Raw genomic sequence first — 11,862 nt, 5'->3', positions numbered from 1 at the left:
CCATTGGGCTGCTTCTCTGAACTCCAAGCAACAGTGAGTCTGAGGTCATACCTGTGAGAAGAACTCTGTAGCCAGGTAGATGTCATGTGTCCTAAACCATCAGCCCAAGTGGGGCAAAAGTGAGTCACATTTGTGAAGAGCTGAAGAGCTAAACCAAAATCAGAAACTGAACGTGAGACCAGAGATCTCAACAAACTCCCTGAAGACTGGCCCAAGAGTCCCCTCAAGGCAGAATTTGCGCTCTCCCTAGCACAAAGGTAGAATGAACAAGTCTAGGTTCGTCTCTGTGACTGAACAGCGCCTCCCCAATCTAACCACTTTCTCTCCCTCTTCTTACATATGACCTCTTCTCCTGCTCAGGAAAAATCTAATCTATATGAGTCTAGGGCTTACAGTTGAGACATCTATTCCCTGCCTTCTCCACCTGAGAAATGCCCATATTACAATTCCAAGCTTAATTTCTATCTCCTCGGTAAAAATTTTCCAAGCCACAGTCAAAGTTCCCTTCTCTGAAGTTCTACATTTTTTAATTCATTATGATGATTTTACTTCTATGAATGTATGCATTCATTCAAAACAAATATTTATTAAGTACCTGCTGTATGTCAGATACTGTGTTGGTAGGAAATTCATCACTCAGGCAAATGACGTACGTTGTTTGATTATAAATAAGTCAAACAGAAATTGTTAACTAATTGACTATTAATATGCATTTTTGCTTCCTACCTATGTTTTTTTCGTTTTTTCTCTCCTGTCCTTTTCTTAGTTTTTAAACTGGGTAATAATAGATGCAGTGAAAGAACATCAAAGTTCAGAGCCAATTGAGTGGCAGGTAGTTGTGCTGATTTTCTCATAGCTTTACAATAAAGAGCTGCTCTTGTGTAGATGTGATCATATTTAATCAAACCAAAAACACTTATCAGGAATGTATCTGAATATATTCCAAGCATATCTATCCTAAAAAAGCAAGTCCGCTGAATGCATAATATACTTTTTCATTTGTTTCAATTTGATCAACTTGGGATGCTTAAATGAATACATAATACACTCACATCTCCCTAGGAATATCCTAAACCAAAAGCTAAGAACGACTTGCTCCTTTCTTTGCTACATAAGCTTTAGGAGTAAAAATATTGCCTTTTGCATTTTTAAACAAGGAACTAAAATAAAATATATTTTGAAAAAAAGGGATAAAAAAGTATACTATATTTCTGTAATTGAGTAGTTTGAAATAGCTATGAAGCTGAATCCACAAACCCTCTTAACAATAAAGCTTTTGAAATACACAACAATATATATTAATTACAGAAAAATTTGAAAACAGATAAGTACAAAGAAAAATAGTTTTTAAAAATCACCTGTAATCCTACCACCTATGGAATAACACTTGGACTATATCAATAGGTCTTACTGAAGAAGTCTTTAGGTTTTTCTTTTTAATACTGATTTGAAATCTTTGGATTTGCTAGCTCTAAGAATAGAACTATGTCATCCAGCCTTTGACATAATGTTAGAATCAGATAGAAAAAAACCAATATGGAACAGGCAGTATGTTCCAAGAAACTTCCTATGCACCGTTCTTAATGCAGCTATTAAAATGGGGGAGAAAAACTGTTAACAAAAGGTAAATTTATCACCAGGACAAGATATGCTATTATTGCCTTAATAGCCAAATTACTCTGTGATATTACTTTCACTCAAGAATGTTCTATGCTTAATAAGAAGTGTCGGGATGGGATGTGCTTGGCATTTTCACGCTCATTGACTGCAGTGCCTCTGAGCATTATAGAATGTTCAATGGAAATGTAATTTTCCAGCTAAGTTACAGCTCTGCAAAGGATTAGGGAAACTCAAACCCTAGATTTCATCCTACAGATTTTGAAGTTAATGTTATTATGACTATCTCACATGCCAGGGTAAACCCAATAGTGCTAAGTTACACTCATGAGAATAGAGTGAAACTACAATCACCAACTTACAACTGACTTACAAAAAAGAAAAAATTTACACAGACTAACTGCTGCTTTAAAGGAAACTTAACTAATGACAGTACTGCAAAGATGAAAGCAACTTGATCTCTACATATTAATGTCTATATGTCCATGTGTATCCCACTATAATGACAATATAAAAATGGAAAGATGTCAGGATATCTAAGCATGATGTTAATGTCTAGACAAAATTAAATTTGATCAAAGAACAAAGATATTGTCACTATCAATCTTAACTTCCTTCTGTTAAGTTTAATTATGAGCGTACCCATAATTTATTTCCAAGATCCCCGAGACATTCTGACTAGTATTCTGGAACTTTTTACTTGGCAGTTCAGAGATTGAGATATTTTAAGAACATAAGCCTATAATAGCATATTTATAGATAATTATATATATATAACATGATTCCCTGATCTTTTGATAATGCTAGGACCCGTTGAATGAGAGCTTGAGTGAAAGCAGTAATTCAAATTTCCTTCCTTTGTGATTTTTTTCATCTAAATCTCACCATGGCTTTTTCATTGTTTGGGCCTTATTGTATAAAGGGCAGAGCGAGCCTGATAAGAGCAAAGGAAAGGCTTAACACAGTTTGGAGAAAGCAGTGTGGATTTCCTCCAAAATCAGCACAGGGACCCGCCCTGGGGGCCTGGAACCATGGGAATTTCCTACTGAAGGATGTACCAGACTATAACATAATTTTCACCATAAGATTAATGGGACTTGGACTATGGAACATTCTCTGACTCTGGGTAAAATCAAATACCACAAATTAGAAGTTGAATTTTTCTTTTTTATGGATACCAGCATATTGTCGAGGAGAACCACAGACTACATACAGGGAGAAAAAAAGATTTCTCCTGCATCTCCTATGAACTGTGAAAAATTAAAATTCTATGCTTGAAGACAGCAACCACACAAAGCTTCAGAAGAAGAAAAAACTTTAAAGCCACTTCTGAAAACCGATGAATGTCACATATTATGCTCACAGGATATCCTATCCAAAAGGATTTGCTCCTTTCCACTGTCAGCTTGCAGCTGTGACTGTCACATTCTTGGGGTGAAACTATGCTCCACATCCACTTAAGCCTGATCTGTCCATGAAAGTTACCAAACACAAAAATGCAGCCACTGGAACATCCTGCCCTTCCATCGCTACCGTAAATACTTTGGATACTGCTTGATCTATTAACGTGGTAAGTGATTCTACTAGAACAGTCGTTCTCAACACGGGGCAATTTGCCCTTCAGATGACATTTGGCAATGTTTGGAAACATTTTTGATAGTCACAACCAGAAGGTGTTTGGGGCTGCTGCTGGCATCCTGTGGATAGAGGCCAGAGATATTGCTAAACATCCTACAAGTCATAGAAGAGCCCCCACAGCAAAGAATTATTTTGCCTGACGTGTCAATAGTGGCAAGGTTGAGATATGCTGAGCTGGAGTTTTTTATTTTTATTTTTTTTACCACTGCTCCGTGGAAATGATTATGTAGGTGGATGTGTAGGAATGAAATAAGAGTATATTTATTCACTCTGGTATTTCTCCACCCATCAACACCCTACTGTCTACCTTTATATAAGTGGTCACCATTCTGCTTTCACCTAAAGCCATGGCTTCCTACTGAAAGACACAAAGAGTCACTTTTAGCACAAAACAAATGTTTCTCTCTTCTAGGAGCCAAATGGTAAATGCTAACTTTTCAAGTGACTTCAACTATTTTGATGATGAATTGAGCTTCTTCTCTAGCCGGTGATGAAAAACAACATAGATAATAGTCTCTGCAGCTGTTGGGAGGCCTGTCTCTCTCTCTCTCTCTCTCTCTCTCTCTCTCTCTCTCTCTCTCTCTCTCTCTCTCTCTTTCTTTCTCTCTCTCTCTCTCTCTCTGTGTGTGTGTGTGTGTGTGTGTGTGTGTGTGTGTGTGTGTGTGTGTGTTTTGTCTAGATTAGCTGTCCTGGCTACATCAATTCATGTGCTTTACCAAGCAAAATGTCTCCTTCCTAAAATAGGGTAGTCAAAGAAACCAGATCAACCTGGAAGGAAACATGAAACCATGGGAAAGAAGATAAGGCTGACCACACCACGTAATCATCTGTTTTCAGAAGAATCAAAGGCTTGCAATGCCAAGGCCACCTGTTGAAGTCCAGGAAAAGAAACATTGGAAGAAGACAAAAATGCCCATGAGGATGCAATGACAGGGCAAAGCATAAATAGAGGTTGGGGGACAGAGAGGGCCACATTCTTTTACCAGAACTACCTCAGAACCATGCCCCAAAATCTAGGCATTGCCCGCCTTCTTTTAAAAGTGCCAAAGGATAATATACATCCTCCCTTGATTGCACATCACAGAGTTTACAGCCCTATTCTGATAAAAGCAGATATCTCTATTTCCTGAGATGTTTGAGTCTGAAAAGCAGAGTGGCCTGCATGACCTGATAAGCCTTATCTGGTATCATCTTTTGACATGGAGCACATTTTCATTCCATGTGCATGGATTATAGAAACTATGATGTGAAGGAAAAGGCCAAGTCCTTGCCAAAAACCAGAGCCCCTTATCGGAGAGAGGACTTGAACTTATAATGAGGCAAGAGCGACATAAAGAAATATCCCTTGCTCAGAATGAGTTTTCCACTGTCTATCACAGTGCTTGAAAGTCACCATCAGTGATTCATTCCTCCTTTCTCCTTACGCTCCAGCTACAGAAGGAAATGTGGGTTTCTCCTTACACTCCAGCTACAGAAAGACAATTCGGGATTCTGTGTCCTGCCCCCATTCCCTTTATCACTCTGTCCCTCACCCTCATCCCCACCCTTGTCTTCTCGTTCATTAAAATAGGCTTAGGTGTCATTTTGATTCTTCTTTTTTGAGACGAGTCTCGCTCGGTCACCCAGGCTGGAGTGCAGTGGCGCGATTTCGGCTCACTGCAAGCTCTGCCTCCCGGGTTCACATCATTCTCCTGCCTCAGCATCCTGAGTAGCTGGGACTACAGGCGCCCGCCACCACGCCTGGCTAATTTTTTCGTATTTTTAGTAGAAACGAGGTTTCACCGTGTTAGCCAGTATGGTCTTGATCTCCTGACCTCGTGATCCACCCACCTCAGCCTCCCAAAGTGTTGGGATTACAGGTGTGAGCCACTGCGCCCGGCCCCAGTTATCATTTTTAGGTAACTTCCCTTTTGATCCTACCCCACCACCCCCTTCTATGCTTCTATAATAATCAGTTCATAACATCATCATTATACCTAAGATATTTCACATCCATTCACAAATTCCAGTGGATCTCAATTGTTTAGTGAGCAAAACATTCACTTGAGGGAGTTGTTAAAATACAGATTCCCTTGCCCTGTGCAGATTTTGATTTAGCAATTGTGGGGTGGGCCCAGCAGGCAACATTTGTAAATAAAACATTCCCCAGCGATTCCTTTTTTAAAAATGATTTGTTAATCTTTGTTGAAGTATAATAACACATTTTAAAAATGTATATATTTAAGGCATTCAAGGTAGTGTTTTAACATAAGCATACCTTTATAACGATTTCCACAATCAAGCTACTTTTGTGTGTATGGTGAGAACACTTGAGGTCTACTCCCTTAGCAAACTTCCAGTATCTAATACATGATTATTAACTAGAGTTACCATGCTGTACATTAGGTCTTCAGAACTTATTCATCTTATAACTGAAAGCTCGTGCCTTTTGACCAACATCTTCCCATTTCCCCCACCCCCTGGCAACCGCTATTTCTCCGTTTCTCTCAGTTCAACTTTTTAGATTTCACATGTAAGTGCCATCATGCACTATTTGTCTTTCTGTGATCCCTAGTGATTCTGGTACTGGTGTTCGTCAACCACACTGAAGAACCTGACCTTGTCTACACTCCAAGCCCCTTGACCCTCAAGGCTACAAGCCATGTTTAATTTATCTTCATATCCCTGGTGCTGGCCCAGGACTTGACACAAGGAAAGTCCATGCTTGATAATAGCTGTTGAAGGAATGAGTCCTGAAACATCTCCAACTGAAAAGGCCAATTAAGGCCAGGCATGGTGGCTCACGCCTGTAATCCCAGCACTTTGGGAGGCTGAGGTGGGAAGATTGCTTAAGCTCAGGAGTTTAAGACCAATCTGAGCAACATAGTGAGACTCCCCTCTTCTCTATTAAATGTTTTTTAAAAATTAGCCAGGTGGGTTGGGCTCAGTGACTCACACCTGTAATCCCAGCACTTTGGGAGGCTGAGGCGGGTGGATCACGAGGTCAAGAGATCAAGACCATCCTGATCAACATGGTGAAACCCCGTCTCTACTAAAAATACAAAAATCAGCTGGGTATGGTGGTGCACACCTGTAATCCCAGCTACTCAGGAAGCTGAGGCAGGAGAATCGCTTAAACCCGGGAGGTGGAGGTTGCAGTGAGCCAAGATGGCGCCACTGCACTCCAGCCTGGTGACAAAGTGAGACTCTGTCTAAAAAAAAAGAAATTAGCCAGGTGTAGTGGCATGCACCTGTGGTCCCAGCTACTTGGGAGGCTGGGGTGGGAGGACTGCTTGACCCCAGGAGGTCAAGACTGAAGTGAGCCATGATTGCACCACTGCACTCCAGCCCAGGCAACAGACTGAGACCTTGTCTCAAAACAAAAAAAAAATGTTGATTGAGATGTCAAAGTCTTAAATGTGGAGTTGCTGAGAGTGTGAGAATAGGAAGGAAACTAGAAAGCAGGGGTGATGGAAAATTCCTAAAATCAAATTTCCATTTGCTTCACATTTTGTCAAGGAACACTGCACCAGTCCCTCCTTCACTTTCAGCATCAACCCACTACTGAGCTTCCCTCGGCCCACCATGCCCACGGTTACACCAGTTAGCTACCCGTGAGATTTTATATCATCTTTCTACCGTAGCCCACACCCTCCTAGTATTGCAGTCAGGAAGTAGTTTAAGCGCCCCCGTGTACTGTCTCAGCATCCTTTTTTTTTTTTTAGCTTTATTGAAGTATAATTGATATACCAAAGTGTGCACACATTGAATGTATACATCTTGATGAGTTTGGACATATGCGTATACCCATGATATTATCATCAAAACCAAAGCATGTAATATTTCCATCATCTCCAAAAATTTCCTTGTTTTTTATTATTATTATTTTGTAAGAACACTTGCAATGAGATCTGTCCTATTAACATATTTTAAAGTGCACAATATAGTGTTGTTAGCTATAGTTACTAAATTGTATAGCAGGTCTCTAGATCTTAATCATCATCCGTTCTTAATAACTGGTATTGCCCAGCCTAAGATATAATGTTTAAGAGCTCAATTTGAAGGAAAGCAAGGAGTAGGTCTCATATCATATTATTTTTGGACAAACATAAAGGAAAGTTTGTATTCACACAACTAGTAAAATCTGGAAAAGAATATAGATCCTGGTTTGTAAATCAAAGTCTTGTGTATGCTGTTTGGCATAGATGTTAGCCAGATTAGAAAACAAAAAGGGAAGTGTGTGTGTGTGTGTGTGTGTATGTTTGTGTGTGTCTGTGTGTGTGTGTGTGTGTGTGCGCGCGCGCGTGCGTGCAGTTAAAAATAAGCTGGCCAACAATTTTCTAGTTTCCTATTGGAGCAAAAAGTTTAATTCTTTGTTCCAGTGTTCCCATCCTGGTTCATTGTGAGCTGAAACTGTTCGCCTAACCCTCAGGGTCAAAGAGTTCTGTGTAATTGGAATGCTATTTTGTTTTCAGGCTGTTTGATGTTAATGGCTTGATTACCAATACAGTGGTGTAGCAAGGAGTTTCATTTTGGGAGGTCTTAGTACCACATGTCAACAAATAACAAGAAAAACATTCCTTCATGTCTCCAAAACACACACACACACACACACACACACACACACACACACACACACAAACCAAATCCTGATTTACTCCAACAACAAATCTCTTTCTAAACATTCCATCTAAAAAGCTTTCCAATTAAATACTTTTTTAAAACCAGCTTTTTATTTTGGAATAACCTTAGATGAACAGGAAGTTGCAAGGAGAGTACAGAGAGTTTTGGTATACCCTTCATCAATTTCTCCTAATGTTAACATTTAACATAACTTTGGTTCATTTGTTCAAACCAGGGAATAACAAACTGTAGCAGCCTGTAGGCCAAATCCAGCCCACTGTCTGTTTTTGTAGGGCCTGAGAGCAAACAGTATTAAATGTTTAATGGTTAAACAATCAAAAGAAGACTAATACTTCATGGCATGTAAAATTTATATGAAACTGAAATTTCAGTGCTCATAAATAAAATTTTAGCCAAACAAGTTGGCTCACACCTGTAATCCCACCACTTTGGGAGGCTGAGGCAGGAGGATCACTTGAGGCCGGGAGTTTGAGACCAGCCTGGGCAACATTGTGAGACTCTATCTTTACCAAAAAAAAATTTTTTTTAATTAGCCAGGCAGTGAAGTGTGCCTGTAGTCCTACCTATTTTGGAGGCTGAGGCAGGAGGATTGCTGGCACCCAGGAGTTCAAGACTGCAGTGAGCTCTGCCATTGCACTCCAGCCTGGGCAACAGGCTGGGCAACAGAGCAAGACTCTGTCTCAAAAAAATAATAATGATAAATTTAAAAATAAACTTTACTAAAATAGAGCCATGCTCATTCCTTTATATATTTGTCTGGTTGCTTTAGCTCTACAGTGACCGAGTTGAGTAGTTGCACACAGACCATCTGGACCACAAGCCCCAGAGTATCTCCTCTGCTCCTTTACAGAAAAAGCTTGCTGACTCGGGTTCTAAACTAAGAAATTAATGTTGTTACATTACTATTAACCAAAGGACAGGCTTTATAGCACCAATGTTCCCAATTTCACGATGCAATCCAGGAACCACACTACATTTAACAAAGGTATTTTCGTATGGTGAGCCTCCATCTATTTATCCACCAGGTGCACAGTAGGTCCTACTTTGGAAAATTTTCCTGACTCACAAATGAATTTCAGCTGGCCACTTGAACAAGGTTTGTTTTTGTTGTTTGTCTGGGGTTATTTACGTCTTTCACACAATAGGCAGACAATGGAATACAACATCTGGGCTAGGAATGCTGTGCGAACTTGAAGATGGAGGAAGAGCTGTATTTGTTCAAGCAGTTCACGCGCTGGGCTAAGACAGGGCACCAATTCAGGGCCTTGAGAAAAGGGGGTTCCCAATGTCCCCCCTCGCACGGTGTGAGGCCTTCTCCTGATCCCACGCAATCCCTGCCTCAGCTCCCTGTCCTTTGTTTCCTGTTCCCCGGGACCGGCCTGTGAACCACGCGGCTCTGCCTTTCAACCCGGCTGCGGCGGCTTTCAGTGAGCTCTGCAGGCGCGATCGGGCGGCGTCCAGTTGCCGGGCAACGGCCTGACAGGCAGCTCACGTTGCCGCCAGGGCCAAGACATCCGCACCAGCCAGTCTGCACCGCGAGCCTGTGGCCTGATTTCTCCCCCTCCATTGTTGTCGCTAACACAAAAGGCTACAACTCCAGTGTGGTCACTGGGCCTGCATTGAATTACACGCCAGGCCATTCTTCGGGCCGGAGCCTTTGTAGGCTGGGATGCGTTTCCTCCCACGGCCAGAACTCTGGGCCTCGCCAGCCTTTACGAGTTGTCTGCCTCCCTCCGCCACTTCCACCCACCTACCGCCTTTGTTCCTTTCAGTTGGCAGCCAGGCCCTCGCTTGCCTTTTGGCTGGTATGAGATCACTGGCGGCGGGCTTGAGCAGTCCTTCCCACCCGCTCCCCTCACTCTCAATTAAGCACTGCGCGTAAAATCCCAGGCCTATTCAGTCATCTCTTCTAATCTCTTTCTCAACCATCCCCCCAACACCCATCCCTCTCTCTCAAGTTTCTAAGGCTGCCGTTGCTAGGGAACTCAAACCTCAGGGCTGAAGGGAGGTTTTCTAAGGTGTCCTCCAAACTCCCAAAACTCAGAGGGCGGAGGCAGCACAAAGTCTTTGGGATTCCCCAAACGCTGAAGAGAGTTACATGTAACTCACCACCCTCTACCCCATAACCTTGTGTTCAGCATCATGTTTGGATTCCGGGAAATTCAGTGGTGAAGTGGGAAAAGAGATTTCAAATCACACTAAGAAGCAATTGCTCCTAATATAAAAGCTGGAAGGGGTCTCCTCTCAAAGGAAAAACATCCCAAGGTATGAGTTTATTTTTCTTCAACAGTGTAACATGGACAAAGAGTGTTCTTACATCAGCTATTTGATAGAAATCCTTACTTAATGAGGGAGGAATGCGTGACGATAACAATATGCTATCTGGCTTTTTAAATACCAATACCAGGCTTTACATGGTGGCTCACGCCTGTAATCCCAGCACTTTGAGAGGCCCAGGTGGGAAGATTGCTTGAGCCCAGGAGTTCGAGACCAGCCTGGGCAACAAAGTGAGACCCCTGTCTCCACAAAAAATAAAAATAAAATTAGCCAGTTATGGTGGCCTGAGCCTGTAGTCCCAGCCACTATAGAGGCTGAGGCGGGAGGATGGCTTGAGCCCAGGAGTTTGAGGCTGCAGTGAGCCTTGATCTCTGCAGTGAGCCGTGATCATGCACTCTAGCCTTGGTGACAGAATAAGACCTTCTCTAAAAAAATAAATAAATACTATTACCATTGTGAAATGCCTCCTCAGCTGGGGTCCCCAAGTGTGGGCTCCACTCACAGCGCCATCCGCAGGCCAGGGGCAGGAGTGCATGCTGGCTACAACCAGTGTGGGAATCCAGGTCTACCTTGCTCCTGCAGCCTTCTGCCATCTCTTTGTGTTTCTCCGATTATTCCCTCTACCCTCTGTGTAATATTCTGTTAAAACCTAGGCATAAGGCTGGGCATGGTGGCTCACACCTGTAATTCCAGCACTTTGGGAGGCCGAGGCAGGTGGATCACCTAAAGTCAGGAGTTCGAGATCAGTCTGGCCAACATGGCAAAACCCTGTCACTACTAAAAATACAAAAATTAGCCAGGCGTGATGGTGGGCGGCTGTAATCCCAGCTACTTGGAGGCGGAGGCGGGAGAATTGCTTGAACCCGGGAGGCAGAGGTTGCAGTGAACCGAGATCATGCCACTGCACTCCAGCCTGGGTAATAGAGCAAGACGGTAAAAAAAAAAAAAAACACCTAGTCACAATGAAGTAAGGTAGGCCATGAGAGGGATTCAAACCATACATTGTAACTTATTCTTAATACACAATTCATATTATGAGGGTGGCAGGGAGAAAGTCAAAGCCTGTATACGTTTCCTCTATTTTAACTTTTTCAGTTGGTCAAGGCTAAACTCCAGTTACCATAAATCAGTCAAGCAGGGGTGATGTGCAAATATTTGTCAACCAACGTGGCACAAGCACTGACCTATCAGAACAGATGCCTTACGGAGGGGCCTGGACCCTGGCTGGTAGCCAGCATGAGCACAACCCAGATGAACAACACTCCTGATACCCACTGAGATCACAGCCCCATACTAGGCAATTGCTGGGCTTCAAAGGGAAGCCCAACAGGCAACACATTGTCTTCTCCTCAAGATATTTACCTTTTGGTTAAAAAATAACTAAAACTAGCATACATGAAATGATACCAAATATTAGAAGAAAATAAAATTTACTTCATAGCTTGGCATTTTCTCATTAATAATAATAGCTAAACTTTCACAACAACCCTAAGAAATTATTAGTATTATTATTACCCCCCATTTACATATATGGAAACTGAATCACTACAGACTTCTTCCCCCAGCTTTGGTATATGTAGGATAGAAGGAAAAAGAAGAGGAAGACACTTATTAACCGCTGCGGTGTTTCAGGTGCAGTTCCAGGCAAGATGGGCCATGTCTGCAAATGACCACATTGTAGAAACATAGATTTAGCAGGTATGTGTA

The sequence above is a fragment of the Gorilla gorilla genome, chromosome 11, assembly GCF_029281585.2.
Source record: "Gorilla gorilla gorilla isolate KB3781 chromosome 11, NHGRI_mGorGor1-v2.1_pri, whole genome shotgun sequence".
Taxonomy (NCBI): Eukaryota; Metazoa; Chordata; class Mammalia; order Primates; family Hominidae; genus Gorilla; species Gorilla gorilla.
Note: the sequence above shows the minus strand (reverse complement) of the source record.